The 25,123-nt window shown below is 40.4% G+C and overlaps 2 non-coding genes across 2 annotated transcripts; both read right to left on the bottom strand.

Annotated features, from left to right (window-relative positions):
• Nucleotides 1-2,732: 2,732 nt before the first annotated feature.
• LOC130958462 (small nucleolar RNA R71) lies at nucleotides 2,733-2,840 on the bottom strand. The gene has a single exon (XR_009077582.1). It is a non-coding gene; the product is annotated as a small nucleolar RNA R71 (small nucleolar RNA).
• Nucleotides 2,841-20,447: 17,607 nt separating this feature from the next.
• On the bottom strand, nucleotides 20,448-20,555 carry LOC130958267 (small nucleolar RNA R71). Its single transcript, XR_009077399.1, has one exon. It is a non-coding gene; the product is annotated as a small nucleolar RNA R71 (small nucleolar RNA).
• Between the last annotated feature and the right edge of the window lie 4,568 nt (nucleotides 20,556-25,123).

The following is a 25,123-nucleotide window of genomic DNA, read 5'->3' as shown; positions in this document are numbered from 1 at the left end:
AGTAAGAAGGATTGGATGAAGACTGTAGGAAAGCAGAGAGACGGAAGGGAAGGCATCTTCATACGCTTATCTGAAGCTCTCACCAAGGATATACATAAGTACCTCTATCTTTATCTTTTTGCTTTATTCGTTTATCACTATACCCATTTGAGTCTGCCTGACTGAGATTTACAAGGTGACCATAGCTTGCTTCATACCAAACAATCTCCGTGGGATCGACCCTTACTCACGTAAGGTTTATTACTTGGACGACCCAGTGCACTTGCTGGTTAGTTGTGCGAAGTTGTGTTTATGCCATGGTATTGAGCACCAAGTTTTTTGGATTCATTACCGGGGATTATTTGAGCTGTGAAAAGTATTGATCACAATTTCGTGCACCAAGTTTTTGGCGCCGTTGCCGGGGAATTAAATGTCCTAACTACAGTTTCGCATTTGTTCCCTGCAATAACAGTGCCATGTTTTGATCCGGCAACGCCACCAAGTTTTTGGCGCCGTTGCCGGGGATTGTTTTTGTGTATGGACAACTGACGGTTCATCTTGTTGCTTAGATTAGGTATTTTTTTTCCGAGTTCTTAAGAATGAATTCTAGTGTTTCATGATGATCTGTTGAAATCTGGCTGGCTGAGAAGCCATGTCTAATCTTATTGGACCGAGGTTTCAACTGATCATCACAATAGCTTGTTGATCTCTATCAATCTTGCTATTGGAGCAATGATCTGCTAAGGCTTGGCTGGCCATTGGCCATGTCTAGTGTTTTGGACCGAAGCTTTCTTTGAAAGCTTGGCTGGCTGTGAAGCCATGTCTAATTCCTGGACCGGAGTCTTAGACTAGCATTGCAATGATTCCTGGAAATTCAAATTGAGAATTCTGAAACCTTTATTTTCTATTTTCACATAATTTTCGAAAAAAGCACAAAAAAAAATTCACAAAATTATAAAAACCAAAAATATTTGATGTTTCTTGCTTGAGTCTAGTGTCTCATTTTAAGTTTGGTGTCAATTGCATGTTTCTGTTCTTACTGCATTCATGCATATGTCTTCATTAATCTTCAAGTTGTTCTTGATGATTTCCTTGTTTTGATCTTTGAATTCTATTGACTTGAGTGTTTTGTTGTTTCTCATGTGTATTTTTATTTTGTTAGTGTCAATAGTATACAAACTGCTAAGTTTGGTGTCTTGCATGCATTGTTATTTGATTCTTGTTGCATTTTGACTATTAAAAATCCAAAAATATTTTTAATTTGTGTCTTTTCAAGTCAATAATACAAAGAATTGAAGATTCAGAACATACTGCAGAGGAATTATACAGAAAAAGCTGGGCGTACAAAATGCCCAGTGAAGAAGGATAGACTGGCGTTTAAACGCCAGCCAGGGTACCTGGTTGGGCGTTTAACGCCCAAAAAGGGTGCATTTTGGGCGTTAAACGCCAGAATGGATACCATTCTGGGCGTTTAACGCCAGGATGGCACAAGGGGGAGGATTTTGTTTTCAAAATCAATTTTTTTCAAGTTTTCAAAGTTTTTCAAAATCAAATCTTTTTCAAATCATATCTTTTCAATCAAAAGTTTTCAAAATCAATTTCTTTCCTTTTTCAAAGATACTTACTAACAATTAATGATTTGATTGAACATCTCAAATTTGTTGCCTTTTCTGTTGAGAAAGGTTTAATGTTTGAATCATATCTTTTCTTGTTAGGCAAGTCATTAATTTTTAAAACCAAATCTTTTTAAAATTGTTTTCAAATCATATCTTCTCAATCACATCTTTTTAAAACCATAACTTTTCAATCATATCTTTTTAATCACATCTTTTAAAAAAACCAATCATATCTTCTCAACCACATCTTTTTCAAAATAGTTTTCAATCAAATCTTTTTAATTTCTAATTTCAAAATCTTTTTCAAAAATCACTTGATTTCTTTTCCACTTTGAATTTTCGAAAATTATCAATCAATTTTTCAAAATGTTTTTGACATCTTTTTAATTAATTTTCGAAAATTCTCTTCCCTTCCTCCCACATCCTTCTATTTATGGAGTACTACTCCTTCTTAATGCACAATTCGAACTCTATCTAATCAAGTTCGAATTCTTCTACCTCCTTCTTCTATTTTTCTTTACCTCTGACACCTCAAGGAATCTCTATAACTGTGACATAGAGGATTCCACATTTTCTTGTTCTCTTCTCTTTCATATGAGCAGCAGCAGAGACAAAGGCATTCTTGTTGAAGCTGACCCTGAACCTGAAAGGACCTTGAAGCGAAAGCTAAGAGAAGCTAAGGCACAACTCTCTGTAGAGGACCTAACCGAATTCTTCAAAGAAGAAGAACCCACGGCAGCCGAAAACAACAACAATGCCAACAATGCAAGGAAGGTGCTGGGTGACTTTACTGCACCTACTCCCAATTTCTATGGGAGAAGCATCTCTATCCCTGCCATTGGAGCAAACAACTTTGAGCTTAAGCTTCAATTAGTTTCTCTAATGCAACAGAATTGCAAGTTCCATGGACTTCCAATGGAAGATCCTCATCAGTTTTTAGCTGAGTTCTTGCAAATCTGTGACACAGTCAAGACTAATGGGGTTGACCCTAAGGTCTACAGACTGATGCTATTCCCTTTTGCTGTAAGAGACAGAGCTAGAATATGGTTGGACTCACAACCTAAAGATAGCCTGGACTCTTGGGAAAAGCTAGTCAATGCCTTCTTGGCAAAATTCTTTCCACCTCAAAAATGGAGTAAGCTTAGAGTGGAAGTCCAAACCTTCAGACAGAAGGATGGAGAATCCCTCTATGAAGCTTGGGAAAGATACAAACAATTAATCAGAAAATGTCCCTCAGACATGCTTTCTGAATGGAGCATCATAGGTATTTTCTATGATGGTCTCTCTGAACTATCCAAGATGTCTTTGGATAGCTCTGCTGGAGGATCTCTTCATCTGAAGAAGACGCCTACAGAGGCTCAGGAACTAATTGAGATGGTTGTAAATAACCAATTCATGTACACTTCTGGAAGGAATCTTGTGAACCATGGGACTGGTCAGAAGAAAGGAGTTCTTGAGATTGATACTCTGAATGCCATACTGGCTCAGAACAAGATATTGACTCAACAAGTCAATTTGATTTCTCAAAGTCTGTCTGGAATGCAAAATGCACCAAGCAGTACTAAGGATGCTTCATCTGAAGAAGAAGCTTATGATCCTGAGAACCCTTCAATGGAAGAGGTGAATTACCTAGGAGAACCCTATGGAAACACCTATAATTCTTCATGGAGAAACCACCCAAATTTCTCATGGAAGAATCAAGAGAGACCTCAACAAGGTCTCAACAACAACAATGGTGGAAGAAACAGGTTTAGCAATAGCAAACCTTTTCCATCATCTTCTCAGCAACAGACAGAGAATTCTAAGCAGAACCCCTCTGACTTAGCAACCATGGTCTCTGATCTAATCAAAACCACTCAAAGTTTCATGACTGAAACAAGGTCTTCCATTAGGAATTTGGAAGCACAAGTGGGACAGCTGAGCAAGAAAGTTACTGAACTCCCTCCTAGTACTCTCCCAAGTACTACAGAAGAAAATCCAAAAGGAGAGTGCAAAGCCATAACCATGGCCGAATCTGGAGAGGAAAGAGAGGAAGTGGACGCCACTGAGGAAGGCCTCAATGGGCGTGCACTAGCCTCCAATGAGTTCCCCAATGAGGAACCATGGGAATCTGAGGCTCAAAATGAGACCATAGAGATTCCATTGGACTTACTTCTGCCTTTCATGAGCTCTGATGAGTATTCCTCCTCTGAAGAGGATGAGTATGTCACTGAAGAGCAAGTTGCTAAATACCTTGGAGCAATCATGAAGCTAAATGACAAGTTATTTGGAAATGAGACTTGGGAGACTGAACCTCCTTTGCTCACCAAAGAACTGGATGACTTGTCTAGGCAGAAATTACCTCAAAAGAGACAAGATCCTGGGAAGTTTTCCATACCTTGTACCATAGGCACCATGACCTTCAAGAAGGCCCTGTGTGACTTAGGGTCAAGTGTGAACCTCATGCCTCTCTCTGTAATGGAGAAGCTAGGGATCTTTGAGGTACAAGCTGCAATAATCTCACTAGAGATGGCAGACAACTCAAGAAAACAAGCTCATGGACTTGTAGAGAATGTTCTGGTAAAAGTTGAAGACCATTACATCCCTACTGATTTCATAGTCCTAGAGACTAGGAAGTGCATGGATGAATCTATCATCCTTGGCAGACCCTTCCTAGCCACAGCAAAAGCTGTGATTGATGTTGATGGAGGTGAACTGATCATTCAAGTGAATGAAAAATCCTATGTGTTTAAGGCTCAAGGATATCCCTCTATCACCATGGAGAGGAAGCATGAAGAGCTTCTCTCAATTCAGAGTCAAACAGAGCCCCCACAGTCAAACTCTAAGTTTGGTGTTGGGAGGCCACAACCAAACTCTAAGTTTGGTGTTGAACCCCCACATTCAAACTCTAAGTTTGGTGTTGGGAGGTTCCAACATTGCTCTGAGTATCTGTGAGGCTCCATAAGAGCCCTCTGTCAAGCTATTGACATTAAAGAAGCGCTTGTTGGGAGGCAACCCAATGATTATATTTTATATATTTCTCTTTGTTATTTTATGTTTTTTTTAGGTTGATGATCATAAGAAGTCACAAAATCCATTGAAAAAGCAAAAACAGAATGAAAAACAAGAAGAAAAACAGCACACCCTGGAGGAAGAATTCGCTGGCGTTTAAACGCCAGTGAGGCTAGCAGTTGGGCGTTTAACGCCCAGTCTGGCACCATTCTGGGCGTTTAACGCCAGAAAGGGGCACCAGACTGGCGTTAAATGCCAGAAAAGGGCAAGAACCTGGCGTTAAACGCCAGGAATGGGAACCAGCCCGGCGTTTAACGCCAGAAATGGCTCAAAACGTGATTTTGAGCAACATTTGGTGCAGGGATGACTTTTCCTTGACACCACAGGATCTGTGGACCCCACAGGATCCCCACCTACCCCACCACCACTCTCTCTCTTCTTCCCCCATTCACCAATCAACTCATTACCTCTTCCCCAAAACCCCTTCACCTATCAAATCCCCTCTTACTCTTCACCACTCACATCCATCCTTCATAAAACCCCACCAACCTCACCCTTCAAATTCAAACCACTTTCCCTCCCAAACCCACCCATAATGGCCGAACCCCATCTCCCCTCTCTCCTATAAATACCCTTCTTCAATCCTTCATTTTCACACAACCTAAACACCACTTCTCCCCCTCCTTGGCCGAATACATAAGCCATCCCCTTCTTCCTCATTTCTTCTTCTTCTTCTACTCTCTTCTTTCTTCTTTTGCTCGAGGACGAGCAAACCTTTTAAGTTTGGTGTGGTAAAAGCGTTGCTTTTTCGTTTTCCATAACCATTTATGGCATCCAAGGCCGGAGAAACCTCTAGAAAGAGGAAAGGGAAGGCAAAAGCTTCCACCTCCGAGTCATGGGAGATGGATAGATTCATCTCAAGGGTGCATCAAGACCACTTCTATGAAGTTGTGGCCTTGAAGAAGGTGATCCCCGAGGTCCCCTTTTCACTCAAAAAGGGTGAATATCCGGAGATCCGCCATGAGATCCGAAGAAGAGGTTGGGAAGTGCTCACCAACCCCATTCAACAAGTCGGAATCTTGATGGTTCAAGAGTTCTATGCCAATGCATGGATCACCAAGAACCATGATCAAAGTGTGAACCCGGATCCAAAGAATTATCTTACAATGGTTCGGGGGAAATACTTGGATTTTAGTCCGGAAAATGAAAGGTTAGCATTCAACTTGCCCATGATGCAAGGAGATGCACATCCTTACACTAGAAGGGTCAACTTTGATCAAAGGTTGGACCAAGTCCTCACAGTCATATGTGAAGAGGGCGCACAATGGAAGAGAGATTCAAGAGGGAAGCCGGTTCAATTGAGAAGGCATGACCTCAAGCCCATGGCTAGAGGATGGTTGGAGTTTATTCAACGCTCAATCATTCCCACTAGCAACCGGTCTGAAGTTACTTTAGATCGGGCCATCATGATTCATAGCATCATGATTGGAGAAGAAGTGGAAGTTCATGAGGTTATAGCCCAAGAACTCTATAAAGTGGCAGACAAGTCTTCCACCTTGGCAAGGCTAGCCTTTCTTCATCTCATTTGTCACCTCTGTTATTCAGTTGGAGTTGACATAGAAGGAGATATCCCCATTGATGAGGACAAGCCCATTACTAAGAAAAGAATGGAGCAAATAAGAGACCCCTCTCATCATGAGATCCCTGAGATACCTCAAGGGATGCACTTTCCTCCACAAGACTATTGGGAGCAACTAAACACCTCCCTAGGAGAATTGAGTTCCAACATGGGACAACTAAGGGTGGAGCACCAAGAACATTCCATCCTCCTCCATGAAATTAGAGAAGATCAAAGAATCATGAGAGAGGAGCAACAAAGACAAGGAAGAGACATTGAGGAGCTCAAGCACTCCATAAGACCTTCAAGAGGAAGAACAAGCCGCCATCACTAAGGTGGACCCGTTCTTTAATCTCCTTGTTCTTTATTTTCTTGTTTTTCGAAATTTTCATGCTTATGTTATCCATGTTTGTGTCTTATGATCATTAGTGTCTTAGTGTCTATGCCTTAAAGTTATGAATGTCCTATGAATCCCTCACCTTTCTTAAGAATTGTTCTTAATTGAAAAAGAAAAAGAATTGCATGAATTTTGAATTTTATAACAGTTTAATTATCTTGATGTGGTGGCAACACTTTTGTTCTCTGAATGTATGCTTGAACAGTGCATATGTCTTTTGAATTTGTGGTTCATGAATGTTGGCTCTTGAAAGAATGATGAAAAAGGAGACATGTTACTGAGGATCTGAAAAATCATAAAAATGATTCTTGAAGCAAGAAAAAGCAGTGAAATACAAAAAAAAAAAAGAGAAGAGGCGAAAAAAAAAACGAAAAGAAAGAAAAAAAGAAAGAAATAAAGTTGTGATCCAAGGCAAAAAGAGTGTGCTTAAGAACCCTGGACACCTCTAATTGGGGACTTTAGCAAAGCTGAGTCACAATCTGAAAAGGTTCACCCAATTATGTGTCTGTGGCATGTATGTATCCGGTGGTAATACTGGAAGACAGAGTGCTTTGGGCCACGGCCAAGACTCAATAAGTAGCTGTGTTCAAGAATCATCATACTTAACTAGGAGAATCAATAACACTATCTGGATTCTGAGTTCCTAAAGAAGCCAATCATTCTGAATTCCAAAGGATAGAGTGAGATGCCAAAACTATTCAGAGGCAAAAAGCAAAAGCCCCGCTCATCTAATTAATACTGATCTTCATAGATGTTTTTGGAGTTCATTGCATATTCTCTTCTTTTTATCTTATTAGATCTTCAGTTGCTTGAGGACAAGCAACAATTTAAGTTTGGTGTTGTGATGAGCGGATAATTTGTACGCTTTTTGGCATTGTTTTTAGTATGTTTTTAGTATCTTTTAGTTAGTTTTTATTATATTTTTATTAGTTTTTAGTTAAAATTCACTTTTCTGGACTTTACTATGAGTTTGTGTGTTTTTCTGTGATTTCAGGTATTTTCTGGCTGAAATTGAGGGATCTGAGCAAAAATCTGATCCAGAGACTCAAAAGGACTGTAGATGCTGTTGGATTCTGATTTCCCTGCACTCGAAGTGGATTTTCTGGAGCTACAGAAGCCCAATTGGCGCGTTCTCAACGGCGTTGGAAAGAAGACATCCTGGGCTTTCCAGCAATATATGATAGTCCATACTTTGCCCAAGCTTTGATGGCCCAAACTGGCGTTCAAAGTCACCTCAAGAAATTCCAGCGTTAAACGCCGGAACTGGCACCAAAATGGGAGTTAAACGCCCAAACTGGCACCAAAGCTGGCGTTTAACTCCAAGAGGAGTCTCTACACGAAAAATGCTTCATTGCTCAGCCCAAGCACACACCAAGTGGGCCCGGAAGTGGATTTTTATGTCATTTACTCATCTCTGTGCACCCTAGGCTACTAGTTTTCTATAAGTAGGACCTTTTACTATTGTATTTTCATCTGGGGATCTTAGATCATCTTTAGGTCTTTGAATCCTTTGATCACTGGGAGGCTGGCCTCACGGCCTTGCCTAGACCTTGTTCTTATGTATTTTCAACGGTGGAGTTTCTACACACCATAGATTAAGGTGTGGAGCTCTGCTGTACCTCGAGTATTAATGCAATTACTATTGTTCTTCTATTCAATTCCGCTTGTTCTTTGTCCAAGATATCACTTGTTCTTCAACTTGATGAAGGTGATGATCCGTGACACTCATCATCATTCTCACTCATGAACAAAGTGACTGACAACCACTCTTGTTCTACAAGCAATCAAAGCTCTAGTGAATATCTCTTGGATTCCTGATACACGATGCATGGTTGATCGCCTGACAACCGAGTGCTCGCCTGACAAACGAGCCAGCCATTCCGTGAGATCAGAGTCTTCGTGGTATAGGCGAGAACTGATGGCGGCATTCAAGAGAATCCGGAAGGTCTAACCTTGTCTGTGGTATTCTGAGTAGGATTCAATGATTGAATGACTGTGACGTGCTTCAAACTCCTAGCAGGCGGGGCGTTAGTGACAGACGCAAAAGGATCGATGGATTTTATTCCGGCCTGACCAAGAACCGACAGCTGATTAGCCATATGCTGTGACAGAGCATGGGAACATTTTCACTGAGAGGATGGGAGGTAGCCATTGACAACGGTGAAACCCTACATGAGCTTGCCATGGAAAGGAGTAAGAAGGATTGGATGAAGACTGTAGGAAAGCAGAGAGACGGAAGGGAAGGCATCTTCATACGCTTATCTGAAGCTCTCACCAATGATATACATAAGTACCTCTATCTTTATCTTTATGCTTTATTCGTTTATCACTATACCCATTTGAGTCTGCCTGACTGAGATTTACAAGGTGACCATAGCTTGCTTCATACCAACAATCTCCGTGGGATCGACCCTTACTCACGTAAGGTTTATTACTTGGACGACCCAGTGCACTTGCTGGTTAGTTGTGCGAAGTTGTGTTTATGCCATGGTATTGAGCACCAAGTTTTTGGATTCATTACCGGGGATTATTTGAGCTGTGAAAAGTATTGATCACAATTTCGTGCACCAACGGTTCTTCAAATAAAACTGGAAGCGGCGTAGGCATAATAATAGAAAGCAACCAAGGAACCCAAGTCGAGCTCTCCCTCACGTTCGGGTTCCCGGCCTCAAATAACCAGGCGGAATACGAAGCATTGTTAGCTGGGTTGATGCTGGCTGAAGAGGTGGGAGCTCAAAAACTCAACATTTATAGCGATTCACAAGTGGTCACATCACAAATAACAGGGAGCTACCAAGCTAAAGATCCCATCATGAAAAAGTATTTGGATAAGACCAAGGAGCAGCTCAGACAAATCGGGGAATATAAGATCTACCACATCCCTCGCGAACAAAATGCCCGAGCTGACGCACTCCGAAACTAGCCAGCACCAAACCAGGCGGCAACAATAGAAGCCTCATCCAGGAAATATTACAGAACCCGTCAATCTCAGAAGAAGAAAAAGTCCTGGCTATAGAAAACCAGGATCAAGGATGGTTGACCCCCATAATCAACTACCTCAAAACAGGAACACTCCCCACAGAAGAAAAGGAGGCAAAGAGGTTGAAAAGGGAGGCACAGTACTACACCATCATAAACAACATCCTATACAAAAGAGGGATCTCAGCACCATTATTAAAATGCGTGTCGACCTCCCACACAAAGGAAGTGTTAGAAGAAGTTCACGGCGGTATTTGTGGCAATCATCTCGGAGCACGGGCCCTCGCCAAAAAAGTACTCCGGGCAGGGTTCTATTGGCCAACATTACAGAAAGAAGCCACATAATTTGTAAAGACATGTCCACCATGTCAGAAACATGCCAACTTCCACATCGCCCCACCAGAAGAACTCATCAGCATAACTTCGCCCTGGCCATTTTCAAAATGTGGACTCGATCTTCTCGGCCCTTTTCCCCAGGGATCAGGACAAGTTAAATTTCTAATAGTAGGGGTAGATTACTTTACAAAGTGGATCGAGGCAGAACCCCTAGCCAACGCTACCGCCCAAAGAAGTCAAAAATTCCTATATAGGAACATCGTTACAAGGTTCGGGGTCCCATACTCCAGCACCACAGACAATGGCACCCAATTCACAGATGCAGGCTTCAGAAAACTAGTGGCCGACTTGAATATAAAACACCAGTTCACCTCCGTCGAACATCCCCAAGCCAATGGACAAGCCGAAGCGGCCAACAGAGTCATACTGGCCGGGCTGAAACGGAGACTGCAAGAAGCAAAGGGGGCTTGGGCCGAGGAACTTCCACAAGTCCTATGGGCGTATCGAACAACCCCCCATTCTACTATGAACGAATCACCATTTCGATTAGAATACGGAGTGGAGGCAATGATTCCAGTAGAAGTCGAGGAAGGGTCTCCCCGAGTAGTCCACTACAATGAACAAACCAATTCTCAACTTCAAAGAGAAGAGCTCGACCTACTTCCAGAAATCCAAGAAAGAGGTCGGATCAGAGAAGAAGCTCTAAAGCGCCGAATGGCTTTGAGATATAATCAAAGGGTAGTACCGAGAAGTTTTACAGAGAACGATCTTGTCCTAATCTAAAATGATATTGGAACAACTCAACCAGGAGAAGGGAAGCTGGCAGCAAACTAGAAAGGACCCTACCGAGTTATAGAAGTACTTGGGAAGGGCTACTACAGACTGACCGAACTCAATGAACGAGAGCTTCCTAGATCATGGCACGCCTGCAACCTAAGAAGGTACTATAGTTAGAAAAGGTAGAGAAACTAATATTGGATGCACTATTTTTCCTGAAAAGATTTTTTAATGAGGCACCAGGCTGAGACCTAGACACTATCTGACTTGAAAGGGATGAAAAAATTCCCACATATATATATTTCGCAGTTTTCTTTCAATAAAACTTATTTAGACATTCTACAAGATTTCAAGACGCATTAATCTGAAGTATTCATTGTCCGATTATAAAGCAATAGATCGGCAGAAAGTGAAAAACAATTTCACTGCACGATCACGATAAAGATAACCGTCCGATAAAGGTGAAAACGCGATTCACCCCAAAGACGATCTAAAGATGCTAACCACTTTCTACAAATCGGCAAAGATGAACACAGAATAATGTAAGAAGTTATCGAAAGCAATCCAAAAAAGAACCTGACGAGGTCTTACGGATAGTTAAAATAATAACTTAAAGACTGGCCGACGTACAGAAGTCGGACCAAGTCAACCAAAGTTATAAGTAAACCTTGGAAAGATGTCTGGCCAACCCTATTAAAGAGGATTACTTTAACTTAAGAAGAGATCGACCTAACGATGTCGATTTCCTAGAAAATGAAGTTATAAAAGTAATCCCTGAAAGAGACCTGACAAAGGTCCAAGAAAGAGGATTACAAAAATAACTTAAGAAGAGATCGACCTAACGAAGTCGATTTCCTACAAAATGAAGTTATAAAAGTAATCCCTGAAAGAGATCTAACAAAGGTCCAAGAAAGAGGATTACAAAAACAACTTAAGAAGAGATCGACGTAACGAAGTCGATTTCCTACAAAACGAAGTTATAAAAGTAATCCCTGAAAGAGACCTGACAAAGATCCAAGAAAGAGGATTACAAAAATAACTTAAAAAGAAATCGACCTAACAATGTTGATTTCCTGCAAAATGAAGTTATAAAAGTAATCCCTGAAAAAGACCTGACAAAGGTCCAAGAAAGAGGATCACAAAAATAACTTAGAAAGAGATCGACCTAACGAAGTCAATCTCCTACAAAGTTATAAAAGTAATCCTAATAAAGTTCCTAGAAAAGGGATTACAAAAATAACTTAGAAGGGGGCCAACGCAAAAGAATCGGTTACAGAGCGCCAAAAGTACGTATGAAAGCGAGAAAACCGAGAAATAGGTCAGACCCACAAAGACACAAACTCAAAGGATCCAAGCCACGAACAAAACAATCCCAAGAAGTCGAGCTACAAGGTTCCAGCATTCTCAGAAAGCAGAAGAGAAAACAAGTCAAAAACCTTCATATAATCCACAAAGTTATAAAGGCCTCGGCGGCCATCAACACCTGCTAAAGATAGCGAGCTACTTTTTAGTTTTTCAAAATAAAGTTGCTAAAACAAGCAACTAGAAACTGTCAGCAAAACAAACAAAGTTTTAAAAAGCCCACAAGCCGGGCCAACTACATAAATATCTAGAAAGAGATCAGCAAGCATCAGGAGCCTTCTTGGCATCATCAGGACAGGGAGATGGAGGACGAGTCTGAATAGGCACGGCATCTACAGTTCCATCCTCCCGGTTCAGAACCTGGCAATCCGAATCAGGTGCAACCAAAGGAGCAGAAGAGGTCGACACTTTGGCAGAGGACATAGGAGGAGGATCAGCATCATCATCACCATCGTCATCAGGGACAATCTTGCCATCCCTGACAACATTGTCCAGGATGAAAGGGGTGAGATTGGCCTCGGGAGCAATGACCCGAACTTGCTCCTTCAAGTTCTCGTAAGCAGCAGTCACGCTGCCAACGAGATGATCTTTGTTGGATTCTATGATTGAGGCTATATTTTGCTACTTGGTTTTGACTTCTTCATGCTCACCTTTTAAGAATGCCAATCGATGAGAATTGTCTTCGAGCTTGTGACTCTTCTTGAATTACATGATTTGGCCACCATGTGATTTGAGCCTTATTCTTTGAGTGGGCAATTTCTTGATGGATGTTGAGCATTTACCTTAGTGCATGGTGTTTTCATGATTATAGGCATCCATATGCTTTAGCTTGAATACTTTTATGCTTCTTCAATGCTTGTCTTACCTTACAAGTTTACCTAAAGCATCTCAAGCACACTAGGATAAGTGATGTACATGCTTCTTTTGTGACATAGCTTTTTATGCTAATGTGTGTTCTAAACCGCGCAATTTAGAATTCACACACCTATTTGTCATTAATGTCACACTAATTCACTCACTCAATTCAAGTGATTAGTACCGCATTCCAACAATGTAAGCTTCCTTGCTTTTATATCTTCTCATCTTATAGTGTTATATTTTTGTTTTTCATGATAATGCACCACAAGCAATAACGGAAGCAAGACTAAGAACACGCAGCAATCCGGAGATTCGCCGTACCCCCTTGCTCATCTTTGAATGCACCCGAGGACGGTGCAAACTTTTAAGTGTGCGGAGGTCGTCCGACCGGTCGGCGATTTTGGGTGACAAATTTCTAATCCCAACACTTTTGCATTTCATTCTAGGATTTTAGGATTTTTACTTGCATTTTCTTATTTTTGCATATATATACACAATAAGCTTAGTCAAAATAATGAATATCTATAGGGCACCTCAATTGATTGAGTAAAAAGCCTTTTCATTAAGCTTTCTTGAAGTATATATATTGTGGATCATGTTTTTGAGCTAAGAACACAAGCTTGTGAGTTTTGAGCCTAATGGTGTGGTTACATCTTATAACCACTTATTTTCTCTTCTTGTGTGCATTATTCTCTTTCTATGATTGTAATCTTTGCTTTGTATGATTCTTTATGTCCATTATTTTGTGTATTCATGCATTTATATGATTGAGGCCATCATTTCATTTAGCTTACTTACCCAAAAAGCCTTACCCCTCATCTTCCTTTGTTAGCCAAATTTGAGCCTACGCTTAACCCACTTGTTCTTAATTTAGCACATTACAAGCCTTAAAGCGGAAAACAATAAAAGTCCATATTTGGATCTTTGATTAGCTTAGGCTAGTGCATGTGAGTATCATTCAAGTGTGGGAACCTTGGGACATTGGGTGAATAAAAGGGTAGTTTTGTATTATTAGTGTAAATATTGGGAATTGGGTACATACTCATATATTGATCAAATGTAAAACCTTTATGCATTGATGCTCTTGTATATAGAAAGAAAAAAAATGAGAAAAACAAAAGAAAAAGAAAAACAATATGGAAAAGAAAAGAAAAAATAGAAAAAGAAAGAAAAAGAAGAAAAATAATAAAAAGGGGACAAAATGCCCCAAAGTGAAGCTCAATAAGATCAATGCATAAGTGTTGTGAAATGAAAAAAAGAAAATGCATGAGTATGTGAAAAAGTGAGAAAAATGGGTAGTTAGGTTAGAACTTAATTGTATAGGATGTCATAGGTTAGGTGGGAAGTCTAAGCTTATCAAAGATTCAAATATCAAGCTTAGTTAACCAAATATTCATCCTACCTTGACCCTTACCCCATTACAACCTAAAGAAAAGACCTCATGATAATTGTATGCGTGCATGAAGTAATTGTTGATTGTTAGAAGAAAAACAAATCTTAGAAAGCATGATTAGGAGAGAATTGAGAGAATCAACCCTAAACACTTGAGCGAATAGAGTGCAAACACATCCGGTGAGGGTTTGATGCTCAATTACATATCTCCACCTATGATCATCTCCTTTCATAAAAGTCTGTAAAAATATTTAATAGCTCAATTCAATTGTGGATTAGACTTGCTAGTCCTTTAGCCCTTTTGCATATATGCTTCTTGGAAATTGATTTATTTTGACCAAGCAATTGCATTCATTTAGATAGTTGCATGTAGGTAGATTGCATTTAGTTAGTTTCCGTTGAATAAATGTTGATGCCCTTCGCTTTCTCTTGGTTTAAGCATGAGGACATGCTTGGTTTAAGTGTGGGGAGGTTGATAAACCCCATTTGTAGGGTTTATCTTGTATTGATTTTTGGGGATTTTATCATATTTTACCCACATTTATTCAATGAAATAGCATGGTTTTGTATATTCTCCTTTAATTGTGCTTAAGAGTGAAAACATGCTTTTTAGGTCTTAAAATAAATAAATTTAATTCACCTTGATTCCATTAGATGCCTTGATATGTTTGTTAAGTGATTTAAGGTTTAGGAGGCAAAAATTGGATCAAGGGAATGAAGAAAGAAAGCATGAAAAGTTGGAGAACTCATGAAGAAATGAAAGAACCAGAAAGCTGTCAAGCCGACCTCTTCGCACTTAAACGACCATAACTTGAGCTACAGAGGTCCAAATGATGCGGTTCTAGTTGGGTTGGAAAGCTAACATCCGGGGCTTCGAAACGATATAATATTTGCCATAGTTGCATCGCGCATAGGGGCGCGCACGCACACAGCACCCGGACGCGCCGATGGTGGCACATGATCCACTTAATGCAACTCGTGGCCAGCGATTTTAGAAGCCTTGTGGGCCCAATCCAACTCATTTCTGATGTTATTTAACCCAAGGATTGAAGAGGAATCAACATACTTTTAATCATGAGTCATAGTTTAGTAGTTAGAGTTAGTTTCTAGAGAGAGAAGCTCTCACTTCTCTCTAGGATTAGGATTAGGATTAGTTCTTAGATCTAGGTTTTAATCTTTGCTTTCTTCTACTTCTACCTTTCAATTCTTTGTTGTTACATTCATCTTCCTCTATTCTTTTGTTGTAATTTCCTTTATGTTGTTCTTATACTTTGTTGTAGATCTACTTTTGTTCCTCCTATTCTCTTTCAATTCAATTAGAGGTAATTTATAATAATTGTGTTCATTTGATTTGTTGTTGTTTAATTCCTTGCAATTGAGTAGTGTAGATTTACTTTTCTGGCAATTTTACTATGCTTTTCTTTTATGCCTTCCAAGTGTTTGATGAAATGTTTGGTTGGATTTTAGAGTAGAATTTTATACTCTTGGCTTGGAAAGGTAACTTAGGAACTCTTGAGTTACTAATATCCAAGTAATTGATGATTGGGAGCCATTTACTCTAGATCTCACTAATTGAATTAGTGGAGAGTTAGGACTTATGGACTAGGATTGATATAGCTCATTTGACTTTCCTTTACTACTAGTTAGAGGATGATTTAATGAGATTAATCCTTGCCAATTCTCATATTGTGGTTAGTGATTAGGATAGAGATCATTGACCACCAACCCTTGCCAAGACCTTTTTTAGCCATTAGTTTACTTTCTTGCCATTTATCTTTCATGCCTCTTATCAAAACCCCAAAAATAATTCATAACCAATAACAAGACACTTTATTGTAATTCCTAGGGAGAACGACCCGAGGTTTCAATACTTCGGTTTATAAATTTAGGGGTTTGTTTTAGTGACAAACAACTTTTTGTATGAAAAGATTATTGTTTGGTTTAGGAACTATACTTGCAGCGAGAATTCATTTGTGAAATTCTAAACCATAAAAAATCCAATCATCAATAATCTTCCCGGGCATTGTTCAACTCCTCCCTCAGGCGCATCACCTCCCGATAAGTCGTAACGTAACTCTCCTTATGCATCAAGGTTGTGTCCTCGGCCAACCTCAAAGAAGCTGCCAATGAAAGGGAACTCGCCTTCTCATTCTCTAGATCCTTCTCCAACTTGGTCACCTTTAATTCAAGCTCCTCCTTCAGCCCCTTCATCCGGTCAAACTCCTACTTTGCCTCCTCCATAAATGCCTTGGTAGCCTGGAGAGGAAGATTTTGAGCAGTCCGGTATATAGCAGCCGCCATATACGGCATCTGTATGTGATTTTGGGCCATAAATTCCAAATGATGAAGGATGGACACATCGTCCATTGAGAGGGTACCATAGGGACCGATTTGCTGATCCATAAATTCAATGGCATTAAAATCAGGAGCGTTGAGGTCGAAAGGCTCAGCTGTTTTTTGTTTTTTATTGGGAGGAGCAACAGAAGGAGCAGCAGAAGTAGGGTGAGGATCCACCAGACGAACTCGGGGAGTGGGGATCACCTTCTTCACCCCAGGGGAACTCGGCACAGACGGCTTCGCGGGCACTTGGGAGGATCCTTCCCCAGCCGCCTTGGTCGAGATGTTTCTAGCAGCAGTCGCCCTCTGCTCCCTTTTAAAAGCTTTCATGGCTTCTTTATTCTTCATTGCCTCTGCAAATAAAATAGAAATTAAGCCACTAATCGGAAAGGACAGTCACAAGCAATATAAACAGATAAAAAAGGAAACACAAAATACCCAGCTCAGTTTGAAGAAGAGAAGGATTGGTTAGAAATTTCTTTGTGTCAAGATGGGGAGGTTGCCCCCAGTGTTCTTCCAAGACAGTCACAAAGGCTCGCTCAGCCTCATCCAACATTTCCCACGTATATCGGGACACCCTCACATCCTTTTGCCATTCCAAGGGAAAAGCAGGCTCGTCATTTTCATCCAGAAAGAAGGGCCGAGCTCCTTCAACAGGTCGGACCTTGAAAAAGTAGTTTTTAAAATCACGAAATGACTCGTCAAACATGGAAAAGACCTTCTTTCCCTGGGTAGAGCGAAAGGAGACCCACGCTGCCTTCTTTTTTACCACTCCGGGCTTAGTCAAGACAAAATGATAGAAAAAGAGAGATTGGGAAGCAGGGATACCAAAACCATTGCACAACAATTGAAAAATCTTTATGAAACCCCAGGAATTAGGGTGAAGTTGAGAGGGGGCGACATTGCAGAACCATAACAAGTCGGCCTTAAATTTAGTAAAAGGAAGGGTGATACCCAACGGACCCAAGAAAAAGTCATAATCATAGAAGAAAGGGCGATCGTCAACAACCCGGGTAGAGAAGCAGACTCTCTCTTCGAAGAAGGGAGGGACAAGTTCATAGTTCTTCTCATAACCTGGATTACTATAGACCCTATGAAACTGCCTAAGCTGCGCGTAAAACTCGGAATCAACCAAGGAGACACACATAAGGACCATTTAGTCCACCCAATCAGCCATGCCTTCAGGAACCTGGAAAGGCATCTCTACAACGTTATTGCGAGAAGACATGAGGCCAACTAAATCCTACAATAAGAAAAGAAGAGTGGATTACTAAAAAAGCATCTTGGACAAGGGGCAAAAACAACTCGACGGACGAACAAAAAAGAAAAGCCCCAAGATTCAAACCAAAATCCTGGGGCATCCTTTGGAGACAGTAACAAAGCAAGGATTCAATAAATTCCTACAGCTTACGCTTCGACACTCATCAGAAAGAAAATAAAGTCTCAAAGGAAACAAAGGAAGTAAAAACAAAAACACAAAGTCACCACATTCCTACAGTCTATCAGCAAAAAGCATTGTCAAACATAAAAAATGCCAAGCAGAAAATCACCAAAGACACAAAATTTTTCAAGATCAAGCAAAAATATCATCAAAGGCGCAACCAGAAGCGGCGACAACATGCAAAAGCCCTAAGAAAAGATTCAAGCAACGAGAAAAGCAAAAGACTCGCACCAAAAAATGAAGAAATTCCAGAACACGCAAACAATCAGGCATGGTAAAAACAGAAAGATCCCAACTTTCTCTAAGCAAAATTCAAACTTTCTACCGACATATAAAAGGAGCAGAGGAAGAAAAAACGAACCTGGAGAAATAGAAGAAAAACCTCGAAGCGAAAAACTGCAAAGATAGAAGGAGAAAATCTGGAAATCACCCCTCTTCCACAGAGAGCAATGACAGAACAAACGTTGCAGGAAGAAGTTACGAAAGAAACAGAAAAAGAGAGAGTAAAGGGAGAAGTTACGAAGAAGAGCGAAGAAGAGAAACCGTTTTTGATTGAGAAAATTCAAAATAAAAGCCAGGAGAAAACGGGGCAATTAATACCAATTAATGAAGGTATTAAACCCTTTCACGTTCCCAAAAGCAAAGCGTTGATATAAAAGTGCGCGCCTTTAGAGGAAAACGTTCTACATTCAAAAGATTCTACAAAAAGAAATTGACAAAATCATTGAGTTCGGCTTCGTCATGAAAGGACCGAAGTCAAAAAACTCGACCTCATCAAAAAGACCGAGCTCAAGCAGGGGCACTGTTCATACCCTGCGTCGAGCTGTCCGACCCGGGATGTTCGACAGACAAAGCGACCGACCTCTTCAGGTTAGGACAACCCGACCTCTTTCCAAAGAGCTCGGCCAAGTCACCAGGAAAGCCCAAAGAAGGGTCCAAATAGAGGAACACGCCCCAAATCCTAAGGCGGCCCAAGTCTACAGAGGGAAGGGCGGTTCCCTTGAAGATAAGATGACCTCACTTGAAGATAAGATAAGATAAGATAACTAACTTATCTTATCCAGAGAAGGTCACATCTCACCATTATAAATACACTGGAGCACCCAGGTATAACTCACACTCTGATTCTACTCAATACCTGCTTAATACCCTTGCTAACTTAAGCATCGGAGTCCCTTGCAGGTACCCCCCACCCTCCGGGGACGAAGGATCAGCAATATCACCAAGTCCAACGAGTCGGACACGGCGGCTCTAACCACCATCATCAAGTTGGACGCAACAACTCCGACCAACACAGAAGATCTCATCCGAGATCGACCTACAGTTTCAGGTACCCCTCGGAACAAAATCTTTTTCAACTAACTACTTGAATTGTTTGTTTTAATTTTTTTAAAAAATTTACTATTTCTTATCTTTTTCAAAATCACCTAACTATTTTTCCACTTCTAATTTTCGAAAATCACTAGCCACTTTTTCAAAAATCTTTTTAATTAACTAATTATTTTAGTTTTTAATTTTCGTGTATGTCTTTTTCAAATTTTTGAAACCAACTTAATTAATTAAATAAAAATAAAAATATTTTTCTTTTCCCTCTTTTAAAATTCGAATACTCTCTCTCTCATCTCTTTCTATTTATTCTATTTAATTACTAACACTTATCTTCTACTCATCATTTGAACCCTTCTTTCTTCTCTCTGTTCGAATTACTCATCTCCTCTCTCTTCTCCTTTTTCTATTCTTCTATTCTTATACTCACATAAAGGAATCTCTATACTGTGACATAGAGGATTCCACTACTCCCTTTGTTCTATTCTTTTTTATATGAGTAGGAACAAGGATAAAGACATTCTTGTTGAAGCTGATCCTAAACCTGAAAGGACTCTAAAGAGGAAGCTAAGAGAAGCTAAAGCACAACACTCCAGAGAGGACCTTACAGAAAATCTCAAAAAAGAAGCAGACATGGCAACCGTACCCAACAACAATGTTAGAGATGCGAGGAAGATGCTTGGTGACTATACTGCATCAACTTCCAACTTCTATGGAAGAAGCATCTCAATTTCTGCCATTGGAGCAAACAACTTTGAGCTTAAGCCTCAATTAGTTTCTCTAATGCAGCAGAATTGTAAATTTCATAGACTTCCATCGGAAGATCCTCATCAGTTCTTAGCTGAATTCTTGCAGATCTGTGATACTGTTAAGACCAATGGAGTTGATCCTGAGGTCTACAGACTTATGCTTTTCCCCTTTGCTGTAAGAGACAGAGCTAGAATATGGTTAGACTCACAACCTAGAGAAAGCCTGAACTCTTGGGATAAGTTGGTCACTACTTCCTTGGCCAAGTTCTTTCTACCTCAAAAGCTAAGCAAGCTTAGAGTGGACATCCAAACCTTCAGACAGAAAGAAGGTGAATCCCTCTATGAAGCTTGGGAAAGATACAAGCAATTGATCAGAAGGTGTCCTTCTGACATGCTTTCAGAATGGAGCATCTTGGATATATTCTATGATGGTCTGTTTGAATTGTCCAAAATGTCATTAGACCACTCTTCTGGTGGATCTCTTCATCTGAAGAGAGCCCCTGCTAAAGCTCAGGAACTCATTGAGGTGGTTGCAAATAATCAATTCATGTACACTTCTGAAAGAAATCTTGTGAGTAATGGGATTACTCAGAAGAAGGGAGTTTTTGAGATTGATACTCTGAATGTCATATTGGCTCAGAACAAAATATTGACTCAGCAAGTCAATATGATTTCTCATAACTTGACTGGATTGCAAGCTGCATCCGGCAGTACTAAAGAAGCCTCCTCTAAAGGAGAAACTTATGACTCTGAGAATCCTACAATGGAAGAGGTGAATTACATTGGAGAATTCTATGGAAACACCTATAATCCTTCATGGAGAAATCATCCAAATTTCTCATGGAAGGATTAACAGATGCCTCAACAAGGCTTCAATAATAATAATGGTGGGAGAAATAGGTTTGGCAATAGCAAGCCTTTTCCATCATCTTCTCAGCAATAGATAGAGAATTCTGAGCAGAGCCTCTCTGGCTTAGCAACCATAGACTCTGATCTATCTAAGGCCGCTCTCAGTTTTATGACTGAAATAAGGTCCTCCATCAGAAACTTGGAGGCACAAGTGGGTCAGCTGAGTAAAAGAGTTACTGAAATTCCTCCTAGTACTCTCCCAAGCAATATAGAAGAGAATCCAAAGAGAGAGTGCAAGGTCATCAATATAACCAAAATGGCCGAACCTATAGAAGAGGAAGAGGCAGTGATTTATAGTGAGGAAGACGTTACTGGATGTCCACTAACCACTAAGGGGTTCCCTAATGAGGAACCAAAGGAATCTGAGGCTCATATAGAAACCATAAAGATTCCACTGAACTTCCTATTACCATTCATGAGCTCTGATGAGTATTCTTCCTCTGAAGAAGATGAAGATATTGTTGAAGAGCAAGTTACTCGATACCTAGGAGCAATCATGAAGCTGAATGCCAAGTTATTTGGTAATGAGACTTGGGAGGATGAATCTTCATTGCTCATTGGTGAACTGAATGCCTAAGTTCAGCAGACAGTACCTCCAAAGAAACCGGATCCCGGAAGGTTCTTAATACCTTGTACCATAGGCACCATGACCTTTGAGAAGGCTCTGTGTGACCTGGGGTCAGGTATAAACCTCATGCCACTCTCTGTAATAGAGAAACTAGGGATCTTTGAGGTACAAGCTGCAAGAATCTCACTAGAGATGGCAAACAAATCAATGAAATAGGCTTATGGACTTGTAGAGGATGTCTTAGTGAAGGTTGAAGGCCTTTACATCCCTGCTAACTTCATAATCCTAGACACTGGAAAGGATGAGGATGAATCCATCATCCTTGGAAGACCCTTCCTAGCCACACCAAAGGCTGTGATTGATGTGGACAGAGGAGAGTTAGTCCTTCAATTGAATAAGGACTACCTTGTGTTTAAGGCTCAAGGATCTTCTTCTGTAAACATGGAGAAGAAGCATGAAAAGTTTCATCCAATTCTCCCCATACAGAGTCAAGTAGAGCCCCCACATTCAAACTCTAATTTTGATGTTAGGAGGCCACAATCATGCTCTGAGTATCTGTGAAGTTCTATAAGAGCTTACTGTCAAGCTATTGACATTAAAGAAGCACTTATTGAGAGGCAACCCAATCTTGTTTATCTATGTTAATTACTTTTTCATTGCATTTTCCATTATTTTTTTATGTTTTCTTTAGGATGATGATCTTGTGGAGTCATAAAAATAGCAGTAGAATTAAAGCCGAATCAAAAACAACATCAAAAATAGCGCACCCTGGAGGACAAGCTTACTGGTGTTTAAACACCCGTAAGGATAGCAGAATGGGCGTTTAACGCCTAGTCTAGCAGCATTCTGAGCGTTAAAATGCCAGAATTGGTAGACAGACTGACGTTTAACACTAGAAAAGGATGTCTGGTGTCTAGCTGGCTTTAAACGCTAGAAAGGGGCATCAACCTGGCGTTTAACACCAGAATGGGCAGCAGAGCTGGCGTTAAAAGCCAAAATTGGCACACAGAGGGCGTTTAAACACCAGAAAGGTGCAGGGATAAGAAATCTTTGACACCTTAGGATCTGTGGACCCCACAGGATCCCCACCTACCCCAACACACTCTCTCTCCTCTTTACACCTTTCCATCACACTCTTCCCAAAACACCATTCACCTATCAAATCCTACCCACTTCCCCATAATCTCTTCACTACTCACATCCATCCTCTATTCCTCAAAAAAAAACCCATCATAAAGCCCCACTTACCTCACCATTCAAATTCAAAATATTCCCCTCCCAAACCCACCCATTTCCACCCGGATTCCCTCTCACCCTTCCCCTATAAATACCCCTCCTTACTCTTCCACTTTGACACATCACAAACACTTCATAACCCCTTTGGCCAAACCATTCATACCCTTCTATATCCTCCATTTCTTCTTCTTCTTCTTCTTCTTCTTCAGCTTTCTTTCTTCTTTTGCTCGAGGATGAGCAAACCTTTTAAGTTTGGTGTGGGAAAAAGCTTTGCTTTTTGTTTTTCCATAACTATTAATGGCACCAAAGGCCAGAGAAACCTCTAGAAAGAGGAAAGGGAAGGCAGTTGCTTCCAACTCTGAGTCATGCGAGATGGAGAGATTCATCTCAAAGGTTCATCAAGACCACTTCTATGAAGTTGTAGCCAAGAAAAAGGTGATCTCCGAGGTCCCCTTCATGCTTAAAAAGAGTGAATATCCGGAGATCCGACGTGAGGTTCAGAGAAGAGGTTGGGAAGTTCTCACCAACCCTATCCAACAAGTCGGCATCTTAATGGCTCAAGAGTTTTATGCTAATGCATAGATCATTAAGAACCATAATCAAAGTGTGACCCCAACCCAAAGAATTGGCTCACAATGGTTCGGGGGAAACACTTGGATTTTAGTCTGGAAACTGTGAGGTTGGCATTCAACTTGCCAATGATGAAAGGAGATCCTCATCCTTTCACTAGACGGGTCAACTTTGATAAAAGGTTGGACCAAGTCCTCATGGACATCTGTGTGGAAGGAGCCCAATGGAAGAGAGACTCCAAAGGCAAGCCGGTTCAACTGAGAAGGTCTGACCTCAAACCCGTGGCTAGAGGATGGTTAGAGTTCATCCAATGCTCTATCATTCCTACTAGCAATCGGTCCGAAGTAACTGTGGATCGGGCTATTATGATCTATAGCATCATGATTAGAGAGGAAGTGGAAGTTCATGAGATCATACCTCTAGAACTATACAAGGTGGCTGACAAGCCCTCCACTTTGGCAAGGTTAGCCATCCCTCATCTCATCTATCACTTATGCAATTCAGCTGAAATCGTCATAGAGGAAGACATCCTCATTGAAGCAAACAAGCCCATAACTAAAACGAGGATAGAGCAAACAAGAGAGCCCATTCATGGACCTCAACAAGAGCATGAGAAAGCTCCTCATCAAGAAATCCCTGAGATGCCACAAGGGATGCATTTCCCTCTACACAACTATTGGGAGCAACTCAACACCTCTTTAGGAGAATTAAGTTCTAACATGGAGCAACTGAGGATGGAGCACCAAGAGCACTCCATTATCCTCCATGAAATCAGAGAGGACCAAAGAGCCATGAGGGAGGAGTAACAAAGGCAAGGAAGAAATATTGAGGAGCTTAAGCACTCCATAGGATCTTCAAGAGGAAGAACTAGCCGCCGTCACTAAGGTGGACCCGTTCTTTAATTTCTTTGTTATTTGTTTTTCTATTTTTTGTTTCCTTTGCTTTATGCTTTGTCTATGTTTCTATCTTTATTACATGATCATTAGTGTCTATGTCTTAAAGTTATGAATATTCCATGAATCTTTCACCTTTCTTAAATGAAAAATATTTCTATTTGCAAAAGAACAAGAAGTACATGAAATTTGAAATTTATCTTGAAATTTGTTTAATTATTTTGATGTGGTGGCAATACTTTTTATTTTCTGAATGAATGCTTGAATAGTGCATATTTTTTATAGTGATGTTTATGAATGTTAAAATTGTTGGCTTTTGAAAGAATAATGAAAAAAGAGAAATGTTATTGGTAATCTGAAAAATCATAAAATTGATTCTTAAAGCAAGAAAAAGCAGTGAAAAACACAAGGCTTGCAAAAAAAATGGCAAAAAATAAAGAAAAAGAAAGAAAAAGAAAAAGCAAGCAGAAAAAGCCAATAACCCTTTAAACTAAAAGGCAAGGGTAAAAAATGGATCCAAGGCTTTGAGCATTAATGGATAGAAGGGCCCAAAGGAATAAAATCATGGCCTAAGCGGCTAATTCAAGCTATCCCTAACCATGTGCTTGTGTCATGTTGGTCCAAGTGAAAAGCTTGGGACTGAGTGATTAAAGTCGTGATCCAAAGCAAAAGAGTGTGCTTAAGAACTCTGGGCACCTCTAACTGGGGACTCTAGCAAAGCTTAGTCACAATCTAAAAAGGTTCACCCAGCTATGTGTCCGTGGCATTTATGTATCCGGTGGTAATATT

The sequence above is a fragment of the Arachis stenosperma genome, chromosome 10 (assembly GCF_014773155.1).
Source record: "Arachis stenosperma cultivar V10309 chromosome 10, arast.V10309.gnm1.PFL2, whole genome shotgun sequence".
NCBI classification, from domain to species: domain Eukaryota; kingdom Viridiplantae; phylum Streptophyta; class Magnoliopsida; order Fabales; family Fabaceae; genus Arachis; species Arachis stenosperma.
The sequence above is the reverse complement of the archived record's forward strand: the minus strand, read 5'-3'. Positions and strand labels throughout refer to the sequence as shown.